A 26,295-nucleotide genomic window follows, 5' to 3' on the forward strand; every position below is an offset into this window, starting at 1 on the left:
GCTATTCTGGGACAGATCCATGTTCTATTTACAAACTCCCTTGGTGGAATACAAATAATATAAAAAAGAAATGTCTTTACTGCATAAAATATCAAAATTTGAATATGTTAATTTTTCAGAATAATCAATTATAAAATCACTAAGATGGCAAACCATTTGCTTTTATTGAATATAAAAATTAAAAGATAGGCAAGTGTCCAGAAAAAGCTTTTGATGAGATACTAATTTCAAGATTATCCTCTACTTTTAAAGTATATGTTGCATAATTAAATACCATTAAGATGGAAGGTAAGAATTTCATTATATGATATTTTTTTTTCTTTCTTTCTTTCTTTCTTTTTTTTTTTTTTTCAATCTTTTCTAGAGCTGCACCAGTGGCATATGGAAGTGCCCAGGTTAGGGGTCTAATCAGAGCTATAGCCGCCGGCCTACTCCAGAGCAACAGCAATGCCAGATCTGAGCCACGTCTGCGACCTACACCACAGCTCATGACAACGCAGGATCCTTAACCCACTGAGCAAGGCCAGGGATCGAAACCCCCAACCTCATGGTTCCTAGTCAGATTCGTTAACCACTGAGCCATGACGGGAACTCTGACATTTTCTTCAAGGTATCCTATATATACTTATTGCCTATTTTGTGCCTATATTCCAAGCATCATTTCATTAAAGCCATGTATATATTTTGAAGGAGGTGATTATATATCATTTGGTTTTATTTCCTTTATATATCATATAATTAATTTTTGGAAAGGTTAGACATATACATGCCATGCTTTTCTATAGGTACAAAAGAATTGACAAAACCATAAGAATATCCTGGTATTCATTCACTTTCTTTGCTTGGAGGCTACTAAATATAAGCTTGTCTTCTATTTTAAGGAATACTCTCATCTATTTTTTCTTTAGTTTTCAATTTTTTAGCAAAATTATACCACATATTGTTGAAAGAGTTCCCTACTTCAGTGACTCTTTCACCAAGATAGTGGTCTCTTCCATTTCTCAGATTGTAAATCCCAGATTCCATACCCTATTCAACATTATACCTATTTCTTCTGTTATTTACCTCTGTATTCTAAATCATATAAATACTCTGTTCTTCCTTGACTATTCAATAATAAGCAGTACATTTGGCCTTCCTAAAATGAAAACAGAAGAGAAAGAACAGGATTTCTTATCCTGCCTTCTCTCTGCTAAAGCATATAAATAGAAACATGCATGAACTTATGTCTATGTACACACACACAAGAATTTTCTTGTAATATAATTAAATACATCTGATTTTTAGTATTTAATTAAGTCAGTAGTCAATATTTGCATTGTCATGACTATGTAAATATTATTCATAGCTAAGCCATGTAGACTAGTCCATGCAGTATATTAACATTTTTCATATTGTGCACAGCTATTTGTTGCCCTGGAGTTAATTTTTACATTTGGTCACCCTTAAGGGTGACCATCACTAGTTCATCCTCAAACAGTCTCTAAATAACTTCTCAAAGAACCCATTTCCCAGTCAACTTTTTCCTCTTTTTTAAAAGATTTTTATTTTTTCCATTATAGTTGGTTTACAGTTTGGTTTACAGTGTTTGGTCAATTTTCTACTGTACAGCCGAGTGACCCAGTCATACATACATATATACATTCTTTTTCTCACATTATCCTCTATCATGCTTCATCACAAGTGACTAGATATAGTTCCCAGTGCTATACGGCAGGATCTCTTTGCTTATCCATTCCAAATGCAATAGTTTGTCCAATTCAGTTTCACTTCTTCTTAGAAGCATGCCTCCTAAAGTCCCTTGTCCTCCAACCCCAAACTGAACCATTCGCTCCCTAGACTTATTATTATTGCATTGTGGTCATCTTGGGACTTTCTTCTCTTGCCCATCAACTTGGAAATTCCTTTCAGTTCTCTGGGAAAGCTTTTTCCAGTACCCATTCTTCTACTTTCTTGCTTTTCTCATTGAACTATTGCAAAGCACAAATTTCAGTTCGCTTCTTGAAGATGCATATGTGCGTCAAGAATTTGAATATCTGAAAATCCTTTTTGGCAAGCTTCACACATGTTGGTAGTTGGCTGGATAGATAGGTAGGTAGGTAAATAGATAGACAGATGATAGGTAGATAGATAGAAGATAGATAGATAGATAGATAGATAGATAGATACCATTTTGTCTCAGAATTTTGAAAAAATCATTCTAGCTTCCAGTGAGAAGTCTGAGAATATCTGTATCCATGATCCTTTGCAGGTGGCCATGTTTTTTTTTTTTTTTTTTTTTGCCTCCACTCTAAAAATTTAGAATCCTCACTTTATATTCATTGTTGTGAAATTTTAGGAGGACTGTTTTTGGTATAGGTGTTTTTTTTCAGTCATTGCTATGGGGACTCTTTGGATAATTCTGGAAACTGTTTTCAGTTATGAGAGATTTGTGTAATAATTAAATATAATTTTCACTTCCATAGTTTCTGTTATATTTTTCTGTAAATCCTATTATTAGATATTACTACTTCTGGGTGGGTCCTCTAACTTTGATATTTTTTTTTCCTAACATATTCCCATATCTTTTGTTTTTTAAACTAGAAATTTTAATTAACTATATCTTTCTACATAGTTCTACAGACCTCACACACATACAGAGTTAATTCTGTTCTTCAATATTTTTATTATACAATTCTATTTTTCTTCATGTATACAACCTTTACAATTTTCTGAGATTTGTGTTTATTTAATATTTTCTATTTCCTTCAAATTCTATTCTTCCCTTTCTTTGTTAAGGTTTTTCATGTTAGAGACTTTCCTCACATGTCTGATAATTCTTTTTCATCTGTTTGTATGTGATAATGAAATACTAAAATTCTTAGTACATAAGCTGGGGTTTTCAGTTATTCTTACATGCAAATCCTGAAATTAAATAAAATGAATGTATGTGGACCACTTAATCAACATCTTGCCTTTTGCAAGTTTTTGTGGAAAGTAGGTATCTCAATACCTTTTCTGACATGAAGAGTAATCTTATGGAGAAAACAGAAGCATGCATAATTGCATCTACATGAGGTAGAATGAAGTAAATAAAATGTTATTGTGTTTTGTTTTTGTTTCTTATCAATTGAAAGCTACTTAGGTGCTAATCTGGAGTACAAAATTGCTTCTGAATATAAAAATATGAATCTCAGGAGCCTGTATTTTTATCTTAAGATTTATGCACAGGATGACTGTATGAAAATAATGAAACAGTATACAATTTAAGTGATTTTTCTGGTTGACTTTTCAACATCCTTCCAACTCTAAATAATTTACCTCAGTCAATATGGTGAACCTATTCCTCTCGGCAGTGTTTTTCATATAAATCTATCCTCGCAAATGAATTGTGAGCAAAAGCTTTATGTGTTTATATGGAAAGAGGTAGTCCCTTTCTTCACCTGGATTCTTCATATCTAATACTTCATCTGAGTCTACTAGAGCCTTCTTGTAGCCATGAGCATAAACTCCAACTGAACATGGTAGAAAAAAAGAGGTGAAAAGAACCTCATGCCTTTGAGAATATCCTTGCACCAATGTGTCTAATAGTCCCAGACCAATTGTACATTTCTGTTATGTTAGAAAATAAATGTTTTCTTATTCAGTCAATTTGAGGCATTTATTCAGCTACAAGCATCTCAACTGATACAACAAATCACTTTATATTTAATACACAGATTATAGTTCTTGAAGGATGATATACTGCATGAGCATGCTTATTTTCAACATAAATAGCTAAAGTCTAGTCACAGTTTGTGGGACAATAAAATTAGTTAATTGAAAAGAAGAGAGATTTCAGGCTATTGTAGTGTTTCAGATTATACATAAATTTGAAAATGGACAATTCAATGAGCTTTCTTTTAGGGAGTTTTGAAAATGCAATCCTGAATGTAAAATTGTGGAGGAAGGATACTTGATGGCAGAATTATTACAAATGTACTACATTTTACTAATGTTTTAAAAATGGAGACATTTTCTGGCTTACAGACTTAAAGACATGACACCATAAAACTCCCAGAAGAGAACACAGGCAAAACTTTCTCTGGCATAAATCACACCAAGATTTTCTTAGGTCAGTCTCCCAAGGTAATAAAAAATAAATAAATAAATAAATAAATAAATAGGACCTAACACAAGCATAAGCTTTTGCAGAACAAAGGAAACCATTAACAAAATGAAAATACAAAAATTTCCTATGGATTAAGAAAAAATGTTTGCAAATGATGTGACTGATAAGAGCTTAGTTTCCAAAATATACAAATAGCTCATACAACTCTATACAAAATACAAACTATCATGCTATACAGAAGACGCTAACACATTGTAAATCAACTATACTTTAATAAAAAATTAAAAAAGCAAACAAACCAGTCAAAAAATGGGCAGAAGACCTAAATGGACATTTCTCCAAATCAGACATTCAGATGGTCAACAGGTACATGAGAAGGTGTTCATCGTCACTAATTATTTTAGAAATACAAATTAAAATTAAAATGAGGTACCATCTCATACCAATCAAAATGGCCATCATTAAAAAGTCAGCAATTAAGGGAAATGATGGAGAGGGCATGGAGAAAAGGAAACTCTTCGACAATGTTGGTGGGAATGTTAATTGGTGCAGCCACTACAGAAAACATTATAGAGCTTCCTCAAAAAACTAAAAATAGAAATACTGTATGATATAGCAATCCTGCTCCTGGGCATTTATCCAGACAAAACTATAATTTGAAAAGATAATACACCCCAATGCTCATAGAAGTACTAATTACAATAGCCAAGACATGGAAACAACCTAAATATCCATTGACAGATGAATGAATAAAGAAAATGTGGTACACACACACGGAGTACTACTCAGTCACAAAAGAGAATGAAATAAAGTCATTTGCAGGAACATGGATGGGCCTGGAGATTATAATAATAAAATAAGTCAGAAAAAAGAATGACAAATACCATATGATATCACTCATATGTGAAATCTAAAATACAATACAAATGAACCTATCTACAAAATAGAAACAGAGTCACAGATTTAGAGAACAGACTTGTGGTTGCCAAGGTATAAGGAGGGGAGGTGGAAGGACTGGGAGTTTGGGATTAGCAGATGCAAACTATCACACAGAGGATGGAAAAACAGCAAGGCCCTACTCTATACACAGGAAATAATATTCGATATCCTGTGAAAAACTGTATTGGAAAAGAATATGAAAAAGAATGTACAGCTGAATCATTTTGCTGTATAGCAGAAATTAACACAATGATCCAACTTTGTAAATCAACTATACTTCAATAAAATTAAAAAAAAAAAAGAAATAGAGCCATTTTCTTTGGGTTTTGTTAAACCAAAATACTATAAAATACCATTGGGGAGTTCTCCTGTGGTGCAGTGGGTTTGGATCCAGTGTTATCATGCAATGGCTCAGGGCCCTGTGTTATGTGTTCGATTCCTGGCCCTGGATCTTCTCTTTTGCATGCTGCAGCTGGGCCAAAAAACAATAACAACAAAAAAAAAACTACTGAGACATGGATTACTTTTGTCAAATTTTGAGGTGGTTGCTCCGTTGTAATTTAAAATTAATATAAAATAATAGTTAATAATGTATTGGATTTTTAATTTTGAAAATAATGCTTATGAATATTGAATATTTAATCTGAACAACAGCTCTACAATGAAGCTAAGGAAATAATATTGTGTATCATATAGATTAAAAAAAACTAATGCAGAAAGAAATTAAGATATTTATATCAATAGGTGTATATGCCATGTCTCAAGCTAGCTTACCTGGTGATGATTTATTCTATGATACTCTCACCACTTTTGTGGGAGGGGGGTGCTGCAATCTAAAAAAAAAGCATTAGAATATAGTTGAATTACAAAGTTGTATTAATTTCAGGCATATAGCAAAGTAAATCAGTAAAAGAAATACCCATTCCTTTTCAGAGTCTTTTCCCATATATGTTATTACACAGTGTTGAATAAATATCTCTGTGCTATATATAGGCAGGTCCTTGTTACCCGTCTATTTTATGTATAGTAGTATTTCTCACCACTTTTTAATGATTCTCATTAAAATATTTTCTCAAGATAAATCTTTATATTGAATATTCTTCCCTTTGCTTCCTCATCCTCTTTTCAGGTTTACATTAATTTTAGAGGTAAACTGAAGGTGTATTAGATAGTAATCCAGTAAACATCACTTGGAATGGCACAGGTTTTGATTGCTGTAAATAAATTATCTTAAAAGGAACTCTACATTATTGTTAGCAACAAAATCACAGATATATAGAAGAGTAGAAATGCTAATTCTATATTCAGAAACCAGTCATCTTGAGGGATTAAACCATGATGGCCTTTAATGCCAACTGATTTGGGGTTTTACTTAGTATCTTCTTACTCTAGAGGAGAGAATGCAGTTGTTAGGAAATGACACAGAGCATGCCTATGTGTGTCTCAATATACAGTCTATCAATAGTACTTGCACTCGTTTGAAAATACTTCAGTATCCGACCATTTGTGGCCTATAAAATTGTAATTTCATCTGTTCAACATACCACATTTGGACCTTTATTTCTGCTAAAAATATCTAAAAAGAAAAATAAATTAGTTTATTGGCTTAATGTATCCACACACTAAAAATAATACTTCTGTGTACATAAAGTCTTCCTTAATTTTGTGTATATAGCTTAGACACTTTTTGCTAAGAGAACGCTCATAGCATAGAGTCATAACTTTAAGTAACAAAAGCTTGCTCATGTCATGTACTTTCCTCTATGTAGATGACAGGGTTCTATGAAAATGCCACATCGACAATTTTTTTTTTTGAAATTTAAGGTACAATATTAGCATCAACTTCTTAATGTAGATTTTTTTCTTTATGCTATAATGTCATAAAATCCATAAGTCGCATCTTTCAATTAGATAGTTCATTGTAAAAAGAACCCAGGAAAAAAAATAAATTCAGGAAAAACATTTCAATGAAAATTCAGGTAATTTTTTTTTTTTTTTTGAAGGCAGAGACCTTGTCCTATTCATCAATATGTTCCTACCCTTCTACCAGCACTGGGACTTTGGATTTAATAAGTATATTGTAGAGTTCTTGTATTATGTTTTGTATACAAATGTGGTTATGCTCTTAGTGATTCATGGTAAATGGAACTCAGGGAGGGAAAAAGCCTAGATAATGGACAGATATTTTAAAAGTATATCTGACACCTTATTAATCATAAACCTATACCTGTTTACTTCCTATACAATGAGATCCCTTTTTATAATGGTTATGTTTTTCTAGGACATGGATTTACACTATTACATTTAGTTTTATTTTAAGGTTTACTCACACTTAATTTAGAACTATATCAAAATCAGTTTTAAGAAAGCATTCCATTAGTTACCATTGTGACTCAGCGAGTTAAGGACCCAACATAGTGTCCCTGAGGATGCAGGTACAATCTCTGACCAAACTCAGTGGGTTAAGGATCCTGCGTTACCACAAGCTGCGGTGCAAGTCACTGTGACTCAGATCCTATATTGCTGTAGCTGTGGTGTAGCCCTCAGCTGCAGCTGATTTGACCCTCAGCCTGGGAATTTCCATCCACATGCTGCAGGTGCAGCCATAAAAAGAAAAAAAGAGAGAAAGCATTGCAAAATTCTGCATAGAAAAAATAACTAAAATTTTTCTATTATTGTTCATAAATTTAAGCATGGAAGATTAAAATAATATATATTGTACATAATATATATTTCTCACTAATCCATGCAACATGAAAGACACCTCAAAGTTTAAATATTTTAAGTAACAACTTTATTATGATTAGTTAACCTACCTTAAAATGCATCCTTTTTTTTTTTTTTTTTTTTTTTTTTTTGTCTTTTGTCATTTTATGGCTGTACCTGTGGCATATGGAGGTTCCCAGGCTGGGGGTCAAACAGGAGCTGTAGCTGCTGGCCTGCACCACAGCCACAGCAAAGCAGGATCTGAGCCCTGTCTGCGACCTACACCAGAGCTCACAACAACACTGGATCCTTAGCCCACTGAGTGAGGCAAGGGATTGAACCTGCATCCTCATGGATGCTAGTCAGATTCGTTTCCACTGAACCACAATGGGAACTCCAAAATTCATCCTTTGAATTTATAAAATTCAGTGGTTTTTATTATATTCACAGAACCATACAGCCATTACTACTACCTAATTTCAGAACATTTTCATCATCCACAGAGTAACCCTGTACCCATTAGCAGTCTAGGATTATTATTATTTTTTTAAAAACAAGAAAAATACACATATTTTTTCCTGAAAACAGTCCTAACACAAAAACTTAGATAATTTTCATCTTCTAATAGAAAGTGATTAGTGAAAGTGGCAGTTTTCCCTTAGGTATGCTTCTACACCAACTGTACTTAGCAGTTTTGACTTCAGTCTTGGAAGAAGATGTCCAAGGGATAATATTATAATAATAACCTTCTGTGAATACTTTTATGCTATTTGGACTCACAGTGTCTATCTCCTTAAATGTCTTTCTCTCATGTGTGCAGTGAATGTGGTAATTGAATGCTTTAATGACCCTAGTTCTTCACCTTCCCCTCTACCCAGGGATTTTGCCTTGTAACTTTGTAACGCCCTCCAACTCAGCTCTTGAATGACCAAGTTGTTTGCTTTAGCCAACATGACTTTATCAGATGCAATACAAGCCCAGGCTTGAAGCAAGCTTGAGGTTTGGGGATATTTTCTCCTGCCATCTGCCACTGCCATTAAAAAAAAAAAGAAAAAAAAAAAAAGTAAGCCTAGACTAACCCACTGTTACTAGGAGAAGATGAGACAGGTGGATCAGAGCCAATCCACAGACACCTGAGTGAGCCAGCTGTCCAGCCAAGGTCAGCCTAGATTGATCAACAGCCAATTGACGCCACCTGTGAAAGAGCTCAGCCAAGATCAGCAGTCTTCTAATCTAACCACCTCAGAGATGTGAGCAATGGATGTTTATTGTTGTATAAGCAACCGAGCTTCTGCAGTCCTTTGTTGTGGGTCTTATGGCAATATCAAATAACTGAAGTAGTCAGTAACTAATGAAAAATACAAAGAATATGATATCACCTAAAATTCAATGTTTGCCCAAGTTATGAGCACCTGTATTTGGATAGAGTTTTCTTAAATCACCATGATCAAATCCTTTCTTGATATATCTACAGCAGTAGTGAATTCTGCACCTAGCACAGATGGAGAAAGCTGGTTAGAGAAGGAGATTAAGGAATTCCCTTAGTAGTTGGTTTAGAGGACAAAAGTTTCCCCCTCAATTAGCAAGTTAGGATCAACTGGGAGTGTTGGCATTGGAACTGAAAAACATTTTACACAGAAAGTAATCATCACAGATCAAAGAAGAGTTGGAATAAATGAATACTGGCATGCTTAATTTTTAAAAAGATATCCAGCCAAATGTGCAGACTGCTTCAGATAGTTTGAATGCATTAACCACATTTCTGGACACTCCAATTTCAGCCACATGAAACAGTATTCATAGTATCAGAAATTAAACAGGTTTGTGTTCTGAGTAATCATAGCATGGACATAGTTTGGGCAACTAGAAGCAGAAAAACTAAGAGGTCATTGGACTTTTAACTTCCTTAGAGCATAAAGCCTCAAGCTGATGATATAAGATCAATAAATAAGTCCAAAAAACTTGCAAGAATGAAAGTAGGAGACTAAAACAAGAGTTTTGATTTGAGGACACCTGGAACCAAAGAACAGCAATGCCTGGAAAAAAGATATTTTGGGGGCTATTGACACAAAGAGGACTAAAAATTATATGGATTTCTTTCACACAATACTGGGCACTTGATATATGCTGGTTTGAAACTGTAGTTACAGCACAAAACACTGTAAACCAACTATAATGGAAAAAATAAAAATCATTAAAAAAAAAAAAAAACAAACGTAGTCATGCCAAACTGTTTCTTCAAGAGACATATTCCAGTCTTGGGGATTTTTTTACCCATGCCTATAAATATAGGCATTTGGAAGGCTATAATTCCTACATTTCTAGATTAGTCTAATACTTATTTTAGAACCATCCTGGCCTGAAGTAATGAAGAATAAAGGTAAGAAATATTATCCTGAATATGGGCATATGTCTGGAAACTACTTGCCATAGCAATCTGAAGAATATGAGGCTGAACTACCAATTTAAATGTTAAAAGATCATGGAATTTCTAGCATTTGGGGCAGGACATCTTAAAAATAGGCTGGAGTGGAAAGAGTGCTAGTGGAGAGAGGAGTCAAATTACAAGAGAACCGCAACAACTGAAGTAATGAGGATAGAGCAGGTGACAAACAGGACTGGCTGTGGATCAGAGAAATGGAGGGAAACAACCTCCATTTGGTGCAGAGAAAAGTAAAAACTCTTCTCTGAACCAAAAGAACAAAAGACTAATACGAATCAAATGTAGAATATGTGTATAAAGGACACACAAAGTAAATCCAAACTAGAAATAAATAGTCACGACCAGGTCAACTATAACAAAAGCAACACTTAAACTGTACTAGAAGAAAGGCTTCTTCCACAGAAAAATAAGAAAGTAAGGTTTTCTAGGTCAAGATGGCTGACATTGGATCAGTCCCATTAATTCTAATTTTGGTTAAATAGGATAGACTAAGCAAATATTTCTGCTTCTCCTCACAAAGGACCAATGAAGTAATATATACCTGAGAAAGAGAAAGAGCAGGAGAGAACCATCCTGCCAAAGTGTTGGAAGCTAGGAAAGAACAGCCATTAGACACTCTAAGGATACCTGGAATACTAAGCAGAATGGATTGAATAGTTGGAGAATGAGGGGAAGAAGCTGAAACACTAGCTTCCAAAAAACCAAAATGTAAAACAGCAGCATGTCACAGATTCTTTTTTTTATCAGTATCTGTTTTGTTTATTTTTAAACATTTTTTATTAAAGTATAGTTGATTTACAATGTTCCTTCAATTTCTGCTGTACAGCAATGTGACCCAGTCATACATATCTGTACATTATTTATATATATGTATATATGTATACATGGACTAGATAGTTTTATTTAAGTTTATGTTTTTTATACTTTTTTATAGTTTTTTAAAAATAGTTAATATATAATGTGTATGTATAATCTTCCATCTTGTTCTTAACCAAGAGATTGGACATAGCTTCCTGTACTATACAGCAGGACCCCATTGCTTATCCATTCCAAATGTAATAGTTTGCATTTACCAATCCCAAACTCCCCATCCATCCCACTTCCTACCCTCTCACCCCTGGCAACCGCAAGTCTGCTCTTCGTGTCCGTGATCTATTTCTCTTTTGTAGATAGGTTCATTTGTGCCATATTTTAGATCCCCATATAAATGATATCATAGATCTTTATTTTTTCAGATTTCCAGTGGATCATATACTGCCCAGATTATTTGTTTTAAAATGAAATTTCCTTATCATGAATTAAAACAAAACGTCCTGCACGTCATACCTTGAAAATTCTTCTCTGGGAGCTCTGGCTTGGACTTCTGGTCCACGTGTGTACTGAAATCCTTTAGACGATTCTGAAGGACAATCTTGGTTATGAATTGTTGCCTTCATTAGTGCTTGCAGGTGCTTACTGCCAGGGTCCTGTTTTGAAGGAAGCTGATTAGTAATTGCTGAGTAGTATGTGAGTTTAGGTGAGGTCATGAGCTAAACAGTTTTATTTAATAAGCTGCTTCATGTTTTTTATAGTTTAAAAAAACATTTAATTATGTGTTTAAAATAGTTTGTGTTTAAAGATTTTTCTTAAAAAAATACATTATCACTTTGCAGAGTTGGCTACAAACATTCTGATTTTTATTTTTAGGTACATATATAAAATTATATATATTATAAATGTTTTATGTTACATAATACATAGTATATTAACATATATACTATAGTTAGATAAGATCTATAACAATGTAGTCAGTAATATAACCTATAACAATATATAAATATATATTTATGTATAACTATAAAGATAGATATCATATAGTGAGAGATCACTATAGCAGATTTTCTGGAGCACAATTTGGTGATATGGCTATACAGGCATTATTGTGCTTTGTAGCTTTGTATTTTCTTTACTTTAGTTTGCAGATGTGCTTTTTTTTTTTTTTTTTTTTGGCCTTTTTAGGACTGTACCCGCAGCATATGGAGGTTCTCCACTTATTGAGAGCAAATCATATTATTCCTAGTTTTTCCAATTCCCTACAGTGTCCCTCTGACAACTGCTTTTTTTGGTGCCTAATTTATGAAATTTAAGGTTTGGATTTAATTCATGGAGCCAGAAAACAAAAGCTGTTTCAATCTTTGCTTTGGAGGTCTTATAAAATTTAAGTTTAATTAGAGATTCCTCAACATTTAAGACTTGAAAAGTATGAGAATGCTACCTTCATTGGTAGACCTCTCTTAGCAATGATGGTTTATTAGGACCGTATTTATCTTGAGCATGGATCTGAATCACTTGGAAGGCTAACTAAAGCCCAGATTGCTTGCCCAGATCCCGTGAGCTTCTAATTCAGTACATCTTGTGTGGGGCTTATAAAATTCGAGTTTGTAACAAGTTCAGGTGCTATTATGCAATTAATACAGGGACAAAACTTTGAGAACTACTGATTTAGGGTATGTGTCCATAAATTTATCACCTGAAATTACATATATTTGACACATGAAAAATATCTTGTGCTAAGTTTATTTATCCCTGCTTATGTCTCCAAAGAATCTCCAAAGAGACATATGATCCCACATACCCTTATATAACAGAAAAATAAATTTTACTATAGTAACAAATTTAAGTTGTTAATGCCTCTTGCATAAAATGAAATACATCTATGAGTGTTACCAGTGCTACTGTACCCAAACTAGGGCAATATTTTAGATTAGTAAATTGCTGGGTTTTGGCTTTCTCTGCATTTTAAACTACAAAAATCTTACCTAAAATGGTATCCTGGGGCTTTCCACTGACATCTTTTAAAGTGATTCATTGGCTGAAGGAATGCAGAGGTTAATCATTTTGATTAATTTCTAATTAACTCTACCTGTATTCCAGAGGAAATAATCAATATTACCATTTGAAAAGGCCAGGCAAAGTTCCAGCAGCACTTCTAGAACATACACAGTTAATTTCTGACAATTCAGTTTATGGGCCCCACTGGAAAAAGCTAAATCTCTCTTATTCAGTCACAACTCATTAGAAAGTTTTTTTTTCTTTAAATAGAAAATCTAAATCTTTCTCTTACCTTTATCTTCTTTTATTTTTTTGGAAGAGAATGTTTAAAATTATGCAAGTTAGTATTATTGCTAAATTACTGAAAACAATAAAAGAAAATCCCTACCATGTGTTGAACTTTAAGAAAATCAAAAATTTCATTTGCAGATTAGGTTTTTTTTTAAAAAAAACTTGGGACACAAAGTAGGGCTGGAATGTTTTTGAAACCTGAAATTAGTTCACCTTTAAACAACTTTTGATTCTCCTGGAAATTCATAATATCTATTTTTGATGTTGTTATACCAAGTATTATCTCAGAGACTAAGGGAAAATGCCAGATAACAACAAAATCCCTTTTTAGGAAGAGGGAATGTATTTTTCAGTAAGCAAAATAAAATCAACTTAGAACAACATTTTTTCTCCAGATCTTCAGCATGGAGAATAAAATCCCGTGAATAAAATCCTGTTCGTTATTCCAGTTAAATATTTTAGTGTTGGGATGGTTTTTATATTTTACATAACATTTAAATATATATAGCATATGAGTATATACTGTTTTCTAGTTTTAATAGAACCCTAAGTAGAAAATCAGAGAGGAACCTTATTTCTGTAAAATTTTCAAACATACTGCAGTAAATGCCAACAAAGAACCGATTATGCCTTACATAGGCAGCTGATGAACTAACCATGATGATATTCTTGAACATTTCTACAAGAAAGAACACTGAAGATATGACTGGAATTACCTCTCTACTCTCTAAATACTCAACCTGTACTGAAAACCCACATTTGTATCTGCAGTTCCTGTAAATTGACAATCTACCCTTATCCTATCATTTTCCTTTAATTTTGCTATAATACTTTAATTTTACCAAAGAGTTAAAATTTCAGTCCTTGCTAACAATGTATATAAATCCTAGCTCAGAAAATACTGCAAAATTCTTCAAAAACTTGGAATATAGAATGTAATTGGGCACCTTTATATAATGACCCTTCTGCCATGTACACTAAAATAGTTTCTCCATACACACACTTGATAAATCTGCAACTGATGTATCCTCTATGTTATGTGGTTTCCTAGTAGAAAAGTACAGTGGTATAGCTGGGTTGGTTATAAATTTATTCTATGTAAAATTTCCCTACCAGTGTCCTGAGCAGACTGATGGGTCTTATTAAATGTAGAAGTTGAGAGCCATTGCTTTACTTACCAGATATGCCTTGGATCAAAATTATAATCCCCTCTACACAGCAACTCATCAAATATAATGTAACATTTTTTTCTGATATCCTTTCCATTGCTGGGATTGAGACTTCTGTTTTCAGTTTTGATGAATCTGTGCCTTCCTTAGGGATGTTAGTTGATATCCAGTTAATTGATAATCATCTTACAGTCTAGAGGTCATGGTCTCACCTTCTACGCACTGATCCTGATTGTCTTCCCATCCATCCAAATGTACCCTCAAAGGACAATGACTAATTCAAGTTACTGTGACTGTATATACTAAATATGGCTTCATGAAATCTACCCCTTTTAATATTCTCATGTGATATCTGTGATTTGAAACTTCTGCCTTAAAATAGTTTTAATAGCTCCATGATGATTCTGGTTTCTCTAAAGCATTGAAACATTTAAAGCAATATTTTGTGTAACTTCTAAGTGGAACGAGTTCAGTTCTATTAACATTACAGACACCAAAAGGGAAAGTAGGGTGCATAGTAAGGAAACCAGACTATTCATCCTAATCATAAGGAATCAACAGCCAGCCCTTCTCTAAAGCTTGTAATACACACTATAGAAAGTTTTAATGAGCTTACATTTTCCAATACCACTCGCTTTTCAAAAAATTTCCTACTCTGTTCTACTTCTATTTTAGCAAATCAATGTATTAAAAAGCCTATCCTGGAATTGCCACTGTGGTTCAGTGGATTGAGGATCTGGTGTAGGCCACAGCTAAGGCTTGAATTTGATCCATGGTCCAGGAACTTCCATATGCCATGGGTTTGGCCAAAAAATAAAAATAAAATGTCTATGCTATTTTTATATTATATGTTTCAAATCAATGGCCTATACCTCAAGATCAACTAAAATGATGATTTAATAGGCCATATATGTGGTTCTAGTTTTATCTTCACTTTATTTTTGCATCAACGTGCATTTTTCTTCAGTCATACTTTCTGCCATTGCTACTTTTGTTTGACATAAATGCCTTGTCAATCACTTCTACTCTCATTCAAAGATTGAAAATCCTATATACTCTCTGAAACTCTTCTTGAAAAATCAGTCATAAGCATTTGATACTATTATATTATTCTGCTAGAAAAGCTTCTCAATTTGTATACTTAAATAGTTTTAGGATCAATGACAAGGTGCTCCCCTACCATCAGCACATCAACCAATGAAATGAATGTCAAAACCACATATACTGCATCAGAAGTCCAGACTTCAATTGATTTCCAATGATTGCTATCTAAATAGGACATCAGAATTGTAAATGTTGGAGTTCCCATCATAGCACAGCGGAAACAAATCTGACTAGGAACCATAAGATTGCAGGTTTGATCCCTGGCCTCACTCAGTGGGTTAAGGATCCAACATTGCCGTGAGCTATGGTGTAGGTCACAGATGCGGCTTGAGTCTGGCATTGCTGTGGCTGTGGCTTAGACCGACAGCAACAGCTCCGATTAGACCCCTAGCCTGGGAACTTCCATATGCCATGGGTGCAGCCCTGTAAAGACAAAAAAAAAAAAAAAGTAAATGTCATGATTACACAAGTCCTGAAGACTTTGGCAGGATAAGTATATATGAGAACATGGATTTTCACATTTTCTGAGCTATTTTCCCAGCAGGTCTTATGGGTGCATGTTTAAAGCCACTAAGTTTCAAAAAACAACTGCTAAAGATGTTATCTCAGCAAAACTTATGTGGAGACTGATGCTGATTCTGTGGTGAATCGTCTCACTTGATTCTCAATATGGCAGGATAATGAGCATATTTTGCTAGTTTAGTAATTAAGTCTGTTGCTGAGGAGCTCTTGCTTTCTGTGATGGATGCTTACCTGTTATCTGAAGTCTAGCCAAAACCCTTGAAGTTTGATGAATATATTCTCAAACATGAAACACTGCAAGGATACTTTGTTTTAGAATAAAAGAAGATCTTGCACACTATTCCCACACACTATGCCAGTATCTTTGACAGATTTATCATCTGGATGGACATAGGCTTGTCATTAATGTTTTATAATTGAGAGATTAAAACGTAAAGAAGCAACTTCCTCCTCATCCTCATCAGAGCTTGAGCAGCTACTTGCGTCCTCACCACAGCTAGCATTATGAATTCCAAACATCCTGAGTGAATCTCTTTTCCTTTCAGATCCTTTCAGTTACTTGTCAAAAGACTACAAGGAGATGATTGCTTTGGGTAAATTTAAATAACTTCAATATCTCTTTTGACTCGACTTCTTCATGTTCTCCAAAGAGCCACATGGGTAGAGCTTAGTCACATACCCACAGTTCCTCAGCTGCTCCAGGAGGAGACTTTTCTCTCTGGGACTGTGTGATTCTAGCAGATGTCTTCTGGATCCTCTCCATTCCTTAATTTTTCAAGATAATTTAATCACATAAATATGCTATTTATATTATATAGTCATTGAATTAGTTATCCATTGATACATAATTTATACTGAAACAGCTTAAACCCACATTTATTATCTCACTCAGTTTCTGCAGGTCAGGAATTGAAAGAAGATTGGCTACATGTCTCTGCTGGTGGGGCTGTTATAAGCCAGTCATTTGACTGCTGACAGTAGACCTCAGTTCCTCACTGATTTTTGACAAAAAAAAAAAAATTCCTGAGGACAGTAGCCTCAGGTCCTTGCAACATGGACCTTTTTCTAGGGCTCCTACGACATGATAGAAGTGAGCCAAAAGAAAAAGGCAAGAAAATAGGCATGGTAAGATGGAAACTGTAGTGCCTTTTATAACTGAATCTCAGAAGTTACATACTCTCAGCTCTGTTGAGTTCTATTTACCACTCATTAGAGTAAGTCTAATACAACATGGTGACAAATCACAGAAGGACATGGCCATCAGGATGTGGAAATCATCACGGGACATCCTGGAGGCTGGCTATTGCATAAGTTCATGATATTGCTATGCCAAAGTTGCCAAGTATAATTCTCCCTCTAGATATTCTAGCAGAAGTTGGACATTTCAAGTACATTATAAGCAAAAAGGGGAATCAATAAACTTATTGAATTTGATAAGGAAAACTAAGAAATATAAACCTAGAAGATATAGAGATTTTGCATCTACAGATAAAATTGAGATGACATGAAAACATCAAGAAAGTTGATGTGGAGGTAAATTAATGAATTTTGTCCTGAGTGTCAGGTGACAGTAAAGTACGTAAGTTATATATTATGTATAAGATTATATAACTATAGTATATATAATATCATATTATATATTCTATACAATAGATATGATATTATATATAATATATAATATATATTTGTATATATACACAAACTAACATATATAAATATAATATCTATTTTATACTTATATATAGTATATATTTTAATAATACATATTATATATATATATGTTTTCATGTCAGCTCAGTTTTAACAATAGATGTATGCTTACAATGTATTTGAAATGTCCACCTTATGCTAGAATATCTGGAGGGAGAATTATATCTAACAACTTTGACACCGAAAGACAAAGTTGGTCTTTGGAGATTTGGCACTGTCCATCAAGGGAGAATTCAGAGATAAGAGTAAAGGTTTGCACATTCTGGGCTTTACAGAGGAGGAAATACAATCTAGAAACAGAAGTGATAACTAAATGAGGAGCAGAAAGAAAAATTATGATCAGAAAAGAAAAGGAAAGAAAATAAAAACCTTTCATGGGTGAAAGGGAAAAGGAAAAATCATTACATTTTAGTTCATGAAATCATGGGAAGAAAGTTCCAGGAACAGGTTTGCAAATACCAAGGACACAGTCACATCCCCAAATAAGAAAATCTCTTCTTCTCAGGCTAAGATGTCAGGATGTAAACACTACTCACCTCTGGCATCCTGGGTTTCCACAGTATTATTAACTGAGATCAATCTTCATGAGGATTTTATTCCCTGTTTGTTTTTTTTTTGTTTGTTTTTTTGTTTTTGTTTTTTTTGTGTTTTTTTGTCTTTTTGCCTTTTCTAGGGCTGCTTCCCGTGGCATATGGAGGTTTCCAGTCTAGGGGTCTAGTCGGAGCTGTAGCCGCCAGCCTACGCCAGAGCCACAGCAATGCAGGATCCGAGCCGCGTCTGTGACCTACACCACAGCTCATGGCAACGCCGGATCCTTAACCCACCGAGCAAGACCAGGGATCAAACCCTCAACCTCATGGTTCCTAGTCGGATTCATTAACCACTGAGCCACGACAGGAACTCCTACTCCCTGTTTTAAAAGAAAATAATTTTTCCAAACTTTTAGAGCAGCAAGTAGCAACTTAAATTGGAAACCAGATCGTGTAGCATTCACCTTCTGTCAGCATATCACTGCCTTCAGCTGTAAAACTGATTGACGTGATTCCAAATGGAAAAAGGTATGAGAGTCTGAATATAAAGGGAAACATTTGACTATGGATTCAAAATATATGAGGGGAGAAAATACCTGAATAAATATACTTCTACTTAACATTTATTGAAACAAGCTAAGTTACTAACATTTTGATGTAAATGTCTTGCGTCTTTTTATGCTACAATACAAAGGGCTGCTATTTGTCATTTTCTTACACAAAGTCATTTTGCAGAGGCAGGGAGTGAAACTGTATCTCTTTTTGGCCATGAGACCAGTTAGTATTGGGTGTCTTTAAGCATCCCTTTTCCCTAACTCCCAGACCTTACACTTCCTGGAAGGAATGAGGAGTTCTATTGAAAACGAGGAACGAGGAGCCTGAGTCCACTCCTGGGCTGGGGAAAGGACATTGTGCATTTAAGTCATTCAATATCAAGCTGAGCAGACATCTCAAAAGCATTAGATTTTCTTACCCAAAATGCAGGCTTATGAACTTGAATGAATAGAAGTAAGGTGAGTGGATAACAGAGACAGGAGGAAGAGGGTAAAGGATTACTGCAGCAGTAACGTTGGCAGCGGAGTGGGGCAGTATGTGACACTGCAGGCTGGGACTCAGGGGTCCTAGAGAGAAAGAAAGGAGGATGGATACAGTGAAAATCTTGGGCCTTATCACTGCCCCCATCCCTGGCAGCAGTACACCAGTTCAGGATGCAGGGGGTGGGGGGGGATAATTACAGCGCTCTGTTTACTATTACTTTTTCTTCTGTACAGAAAGAAAAAAAAAAATATTCCTCTGCTCTTCTGTATTCTTCTAGCTGGTCAGAGTATTAAATTAACATGAAACAGATTAGCAGGGGATAATGAAACAAAAGCTTAATGACATGTATACATGGAAACCTGAGTAACTTACCAAGATGGCCAAAATTCTCACCTTAAATGCCATTTTCAGACAAAGACAAAAAAGAATGTTGGCCATAGTGGTATGAGACTTTAAAAGGGAGGAAGGCAACTCACATGGAGATGGAAAAGCAAATGTTTAGTAAATCAGTGTTTGCTGGGTCACGAAGAGGCAGTGGGACAGAGAGTAGACTCTGATCTCTAGGCTCCTCTGCATTTTCCCTACTCAGCTCATATCCTTGCAGACATCTCTGGTGATGGCTCTATTCAAAGAACAGGTCCTTTATCTAAATTATTTAGGCAGTTACAGGGGAGAGGGGAAGAGGGGAATAACAAGAAAAACTTCCCAAGTCTTCTTTTTCTTAAAAATAATCTTCTTAAATTAATCCTCATGCTAAAGAGACATTTTGGATAGACAAATTTGTCCCTCTATGGTTCAAACTGATGTGGCTATAGCAATGACTGGTCATAAAAATCGGCCACAGTACTTCATAACAATTAAGAACATAACCTTTGAGGTCGGACATATAGAAGTTAAAATCCTGACTCAGCTTCTTATTTGCAGTGTGGCTGGGGTAGCTTCTTGACTCAGCTGGCTTCTTCGATGGTAGTATGTAAGGTTGAATTTAACATGTAACTGTCTTGTAGAGCTGTTGTGACATGTAAGTTAAATAGTTGCCATTTACTGAATAACTTCCAAGTATTTCACAAGTATCACCTTTTAAAAATCTGCAACAAACACATGAGTAGGTTGTTTACAGATGAGGGGACTGACAGAGAGATGGGTAACATTCCCAACAGTGAAAATTGTGTGAATTACAAAGCTTATTTTTTTCTGCACTGCATGCTTTTGATCCCTCCTTGACAAAGGTTAGTAAGAACTTAAGTATTTGCTGCTATCATTATCATTATTAAAATTAAAGAGTGAAAACTGGAAAAATACAAAATCACTTAAGGGAAAAATAATAATTATGTATTATTATTATTACTCTAATAGTAACAAATATATATTGAGTACCAGCATATGATCAGGATATCTGCACAACTCACTTTGTTCAATAGTCAAACATCTTGATGTGGTTAGAATTACCTCAAAGAGTAACAATAATCTTTACTAAAAGAATAATTACTTAGAATTAATCATCTTTATTATCCCAGAATTACAGAAGAGCAGACTAAGGTGCATGTGGATGCAGAAAAATTAAGATCCCTACGATAAATGCTATGGCTCACCATCCAGTTCTACAGGAGTTAAGTCATAACCCACTGCAGTTGCCTATGAACAGTGCACTCTGAAAGGAACTCGGGATGAAAAACTGTGCTTTGGACAAGCAGGCCCTTAGATGGTTAGTTGCATGTCTCAGAAAGAATTTCAATGACCCCAGATTCCTGCATATTTCCATACATAGAAAAGTACTAAAATCATAAACTTGGGATATCTGTTCTTTGTAATTAGCAGTAATATTTTACCAAGACGTATACTTGGCTGAATGTACTTCCTAGCTATAAAAAATAATCTATAAACTGGCTTCTCCTCTACCTCAACAGAGCAGTTTACTCAGAGCTTCTGAGTGACTGGCTCCTAGGCTACAGTCCTCCCTAAAATCCTGAATAAAACTTAGACATCTCATAATGTTGTGTGTTTTTCTTTAAGTGGAGAAAAGAATGCTGAAAAATTTACTCATAGTCACATATCTAGTAAATGGTGGAGGCAAAATTCAAAACCATGCCTCTGTGACTGCAGAACCTACACATTCTATAGCACTAATCTATAGAATATACTGTTTACCACCACTTGAACTCAACTGTTCTCTTTCTCAACCATGATCTTACATTTCTGTGTTTCTGTGTTGTATTCATATTTCAGTATTCAAGTGTATTCATGATGTACTTAACATTTCATGCTGCTTTTTTCTACTATCGTTCTCTCATGCACTTCTCCTATATTCTCCTTCAATTGCCATAATTATATTTTCTTTTATTCATGTCTAACAGCCTATACAGTAAAGTTCTAAAACTGAAAAAGGCAGTCTTTTATAATTTAACATTTCATTTTGCTTGCATTCAATTTTTGCCTGACCTAAACAACTCTACAATGTATATCTTTTTCGTTATCAAATTATTTTCCAAGCTAAATTTTCAGAAGAGATTCTTAAAATACATGAACATTTGTATGACTTCTTATATATAATACCAAATGCTTCATTGAAATTGCACCACAGCATTCTCTGATACTAACTTCAAAGAAAAAAATAGAAATAAAATAACCCTTTTTTTTTTTTTTTTTTTTTTGTCTTTTTAGGACTGCACCCGTGGCACATGGAGGTTTCCAGGCTAGAGATCGAATCAGAGCTCTAGCCACTGGCCTATGCCACAACCACAGCAATGCCAGATGGGAGCTGCATCTGTGACCTATGCCACAGATCAGGGCAACGCTAGATCCTTAACCCACTGAGCAAGGCCAGGGATCAAACCTGCATCCTCATGGATGCTAGTCAGATTCATTTCTGCTGATGCATGACGGTAAACTCCTAAAACAACTCTTGAGAGAAGTAATTTTGGTTTTGTTCATGACTATATATAACTTGATGTTGCTGTGATAGCTAGTAGAATGCACATGACTTGAGGGTATGCATTCAGTCGAATGGGTGACTACCCAGAGTTCCCATGATTGTTCTTTACCCTGAGCCCAAGGAGCATATGTAAATGTCTTGCTAAGCCTTTCTTATAATTAGAGGTCACTGAAGAGGACACCTAACTGACCCTGAAGTCCATAGAAAACACTCAACCTTGGGCTTGTTGGCATCATGCCATAAACAATAGAGCTAATTTTCAACTAAAGCATAACTGCAGGTACTTAATAAGTTCTTATTACCATCTGAGATCTTTCACTCAATCCTATATGCCTGTATTCTCCCCTGTTCCTTAGAATCTCCAAAACCCTAAACTACAAATCTTACAAACATATTTTTGTTTTTCCTAAGAGCTTCACAAGACCCGACTTTACTAAAGATCTCTTCATTTGGAGACTCATACTGAGCCATTATTTCTATGGTTCTATGAACTTTTCCATATCATTCTACCTCATCTCTCTTGAATTTCTGAACTTGTAACTGATCCTTAGTACTGTAAACTTGAATATCATTTTAATAGTGATTTTATGCAACAAAATGTAAGTATTTTATATTCTTTGGAAACTTGGCTTTGGTGTCAGTCTTACAATGGTTATGTTCTTTGCTAACAGAATTTTTCTTTTCCTTAGTTAAGATTTTGCAGATTTGGGAGAACAACTAACTTACTCTTGACTGGACATTGACCTTGTCTGAAGAGTGCAAATGGTCAGAGTACTGGAACGATGTTGCCTCCAACTAGCTATTTGGAGAACAAACAGTGAGGGAAGGGCTTGAGCAGGAGAACATGAAGACTGTACATGCCTTTGAGGCTATGTGGAAAATCCTAGGCATAACTGGGGCATTTTTGCAGAAGGCTGAATTTATGCATTATGTGAGTGAATTTAGAAGCCAAGTAAATTTTGTTTATTGTGGCTAAAATGGCTATAGAATCATGAGGGCTTAGGAAACTCCAGGGAAATACAGATATAGATGTAAGGTTAAGGTGGATGTCAGTATGTAGACATAGATGTAAAAGATGTTAGTATCACTGTAGATGTAGACATGGTGTGCACTGGGCATCAAGCTGACTTCTGATCTCTACTTCAAAATTTGTATGAAAAACTTTTCATGAAATGGAAACTATGATTGCTTTTTTTCTCATTGGAAATCTAAAAAAATATTTTGTTTTTTACACACATTAACTGAACATTTAATTGTAATGAGTTGATACTTTAAATATGTATCTAACAAGATATCTATGACTTGAAATGATATTCTCATACCAAACAATCTGATTTCAGACTAGTGTATATCCTATTCCTGTAAGAAAGTAAGGTAACAATTTCAATGCAGAACTTCTATACCATTGTGATTCTATAACATCAGCTCTTGGTCATTCACAGAATAGAAGGTCATAAATAAGTTATGACAACTTGGGACTTAATCCTCTTAGCATTTAGTCTTGTTTAGATTTTTTCTTCCAGGGGACATCTCATGAGACAATGTTCTGTGAAACACCAATTTTTAAAACTGATTAAAAGTCTACAGAATATTTTCAAATCACATTCATGTGTGATATGTTTGGCTTAGTTGCTGCTATAATCTTTCTTATTAAATTTAATACTGTCATGAATACACAGCAGATTTTTACACAGCAAATCTAAGAATTCTTTTAGTCCATAGAAATACCAGTTATTGTTAAGTAATTTATAAACAAGGTAAAAAAAAGTAGAATGCATTTCATATGGGAATTCTTGTTTTACTTAGAGATTTGTGTAATCACTTAAACTAATGTAAATAACTAATTTCAATTTATGAATTCTTTCACATTAGTAAAACATCACTGCATTTTTAAAGGAAATTAAAAGTTGAAGTAAGCTTTGTATCTTTAATGTGATAGTGTCATTTTGAGTTGCTTTTATACTCTAAGGTACAATATATGCAACTGTTTAAATGGATAGAAATATACCCCAGAGGAAATGTTATTTGATTAACACATTTACAAATCCTTTTAGGTTTCACATATGACAAAATTAATTACAAGGTAAAGTTCCCATGACATAGTTATTTTAAAAAATCTTGTTATCAAAGGGACTTTCTTTCTCCTTTTTTTCCCCAGTTCTTTTTACTCTCATTCAGGAGCAATTGTGAGGCAGATATTTGTTGGAGGTACCAATGAAACAGGGATAAGTAAGATACTGTCCCTTCCTTTAGAGGATTATTATACAGTAAAGGAAACAAAATGTAAGCATATCATCCCAGTTCAATGTGATAAAAAGCCAAGATACAGGTATGGACAAAAGTTTTACATGTGTTTCCATTGCATAACTTTAATTACTTTTTATAGTACAGACATTTGCTGCTTTCTTCGGCATATAAAACAATACAGTTTCCTATTCTTCTACTTTTTTTCTTTTTTTACTCTATTTTAGGGGGGGCTTTTTAATTTTTTTATTATAGTTGATTTACAGTGCTTCTTACTCTTTAGAATAAGCATATGAGAGGTCCAATGTTAAATTTTGCTTCCCTGTGATGATGTTGAGGAGATAGCATTTATTAACTTGCTTCGAACTACGGTAAAAATAAGAGTTTTAAAAAAGGCATTGCTTGTTTTGATCCAGGACCCTGCACTTTGATCTGTCCTTACTTTGAAGATGATTCTAAAAAAATTTTCAGATATACTCAAGTAACAATATTTGCATAAAAACCCAGAACTCTCAACTGACAGGAATAGCATTTGAGTACAAAAACCATGTTTTAACCGGATTCATGTTTTCACAGACAGGGATGACAATCCAAGTTTTAGTCCTTTCTGAGATGTACAAAGTCCTTTTTTCATATGTAACTGTTGCTTGGCAAGTTATTAAGCTCTCAAAAGCTTTTGAAAAAAAGTCAAGAGGCAATGCTTATACGGATTTGTGTATTTGACAGTTTTGGGAAACTTTGGACATTTCTGTAAATTAAAAATACTGGTTTCTAATTGTCATTTCAAATTCTCACCTTTCTAAACTATATAAAGTTAACTTGCCTGTGTCAAACAATAATCAGTATCTAGGCTGTAAAGAAAAAAAGAGCTTTATTTGAGGTCTTAGGAATTGCAATTTGAGAGACACACATTCAGGTAAAACACAGAGTATTCTCACAAAGACAAAGAGAGGCCTATAAAGGCAAAAGCCACAAGGTTGTTAAAATTGTCTTTCAAGAATTATTATTGGCTCTGATGCAAAAAGGAAATACTTGTTCTTAAGGGATATGCAGTCATGAGTTATTTAGAGCAAGGGTCTCATAAGTATCTTGAGATTCTAAAACACTGTACAGATATTCTGGCTGCCTGCATTAAGAGAATAAGTGGCCACAAGTTCAGATTCCATCTGAGCTAAGACTTACATAAATCCCATTTCCTCAATGGCCCCATAGAGCCATTTCAGAAAGCTCTCTAAGCAACACCAACTCCATTTTGATTTTCCTTTCACACTTGAATATTCTGTATTGATTTCCAAAAAGTCAGGGTATTTTCCTTGCTATCTACTTTAACTGTAAAAATCATTTTTAAAATATGATGTCTTCTCTTACACATCAAGCAAAATTTTATCTGTCTTAGACCACAGTTACCTGTTTCAGAAGATTTCCTGAAATCATTCACTAAAATGAAAGCCCTCATATAGAAAATAAAGATTCCTTATCTTTACATACTTTACATATTTTTGTTGATAGCTGTAATTTTGAAGTGTGTAATAGATTTTGGTTTATGTTGGCTGCTTATCCCACTCAACTGGGCCTCAGTACCTTGACCAAAAGTGAATGAATGAATCACCAGACATTTAAATAACAAGTTAAAGGATAGAAAATTTCTTCATGTCCTATTCAATGCTTTTATGTAAAGTGTAGTGATTAGAGTCAGAAAGTGATTCTTTTTTTTTTTTAAGGGCCACACCTGTAGCATATGGAAGTTCCCAGGCTAGGGGTCGAAT

This window comes from Sus scrofa, chromosome 8 (assembly GCF_054392235.1).
Source record: "Sus scrofa isolate SSC_HxYL_T2T_F1_AM1 chromosome 8, Sscrofa_HxYL_maternal_Yorkshire_Landrace_v2.0, whole genome shotgun sequence".
Lineage (NCBI taxonomy): Eukaryota > Metazoa > Chordata > Mammalia > Artiodactyla > Suidae > Sus > Sus scrofa.